Source organism: Suncus etruscus, chromosome 5, assembly GCF_024139225.1.
Source record: "Suncus etruscus isolate mSunEtr1 chromosome 5, mSunEtr1.pri.cur, whole genome shotgun sequence".
Lineage (NCBI taxonomy): Eukaryota > Metazoa > Chordata > Mammalia > Eulipotyphla > Soricidae > Suncus > Suncus etruscus.
The window spans coordinates 93,014,097-93,015,592 of NC_064852.1; the positions used below are offsets into that span (position 1 = coordinate 93,014,097).

Below are 1,496 nucleotides of genomic sequence, written 5' to 3' on the forward strand. Positions count from 1 at the left end.
TTTTGCTTTGTCTGGGAGGTCACTAACAGCAGTGCTTAGGACTTACACCTGGTTCTGCACTCAGAGATCAATCCTGGCAGGACTTAGGGGGATTGTATATGGTGGTGGGGATTGAGCTGAGTCTGCTGCACACAGGACAAGTGCTTTACCTACTGTACTATCTTACAAATCCCTCAGCAAAATTCTCAAGTTCTTATGGGAAAGTTCTTGGGAAGTGAAAATGACTACATTTTATTGGAAACATCCCAAATAGCTCAAATGTTACTCAAAACTTGTGAGTAAAAACAGAAGGATAACTTCTTAGCTATTTGATATCCCAATCACTAATGCCATCATAACCAATTACACTGCTATCTCAAACTTTAGTCAAATATTCTTTTTTTAAAATATGGATTGCTTCACAAAGTTTTATGTCATCCTTGAATAGGGGGCATACTAATCTTCTCTGTATCATTCCAATTTTTAGTATATGTGCTGCTGAAGCTAGCATAAGTCAAATGTTTTGATACCCCACATTGCTTCAACTTGATTTGAGGCAAATTCTATCTTCCTTTCCTTCCTTCCTTCCTTCCTTCCTTCCTTCCTTCCTTCCTTCCTTCCTTCCTTCCTTCCTTCCTTCCTTCCTTCCTTCCTCCCTCCCTCCCTCCTTCCTTTCCTCCTTTCCGTCCTTCCCTTCTTTCCGTCTTCCCTCCCTCCCTTTCTCCCTTCCTTCCTCCCTTCCTTCCTTTTTTCTCTCTCCCTTCCTTCCTTTCTCCCTCCCTCCCTTCTTCCCTCCCTCCCTTCCTTCCATCCTTCCTTCCTCCCTTCGTTTCTCCCTTCCTCCCTTCCTTTCTCCCTTCCTCCCTCCCTTCCATCCCTTCCTCCCTCCCTCCCTCCCTTCCTTTCTCTCTCCCTTCCTTCCTCTCTCCCTCCCTTTCTCTCTCCCTCCTTCCCTCCCTCCCTTCCTCCCTTCCTTCCTTCTCTTCCTCCCTTCCCTCCCTCCTCCTTCCCTTCCTTTCTTCCTTCCTTCCTTCCTTTCCCCTTCCATATCACTCATCCCCTTCCCCCCTTCTCTCTTCCCTTCCTCTCCTTTCTTCTGTTCTACCTTTCTCTCCCTCCTACTCCCTTCTCTCCTCATATCCTTTCCAACAGTGTTTAAGGGCTACTTCTGGCTATGCTCAGCTGTGTCATTCATTGTGGTACTGGGAGAACCATATGCAGTGTCAGGGTGTCTTGCAAAACAAGGGCTTTAATCCCATACTATGTCTCTGATCCCTTTGGGCAGTGTCTTACCCCATAGAAAAGCTCTCAGAAATGAGTGTGTGTATGTGTGGTAGGGTGGCTAATTTTTCACACTGAGTTCTGAACATAAGTGCTGAAACAAGAACATAAAAAGTAAGTATAATTCTACTACAAACCACTCAAATACCTGTCTTGAAATAAAACCGGGCCTTTCCCAAAGCCCATATAAAAGTTTAATAAATACAATGACTCTCTGGGATTTTAAGCCTTCCAGC

General features: G+C 44.9%; 1 non-coding gene across 1 annotated transcript; it reads right to left on the reverse strand.

Moving 5' to 3' along the window:
* Positions 1-382: 382 nt before the first annotated feature.
* Positions 383-490, reverse strand: LOC126009777 (U6 spliceosomal RNA). The gene has a single exon (XR_007495983.1). It is a non-coding gene; the product is annotated as a U6 spliceosomal RNA (small nuclear RNA).
* Positions 491-1,496: the final 1,006 nt, after the last annotated feature.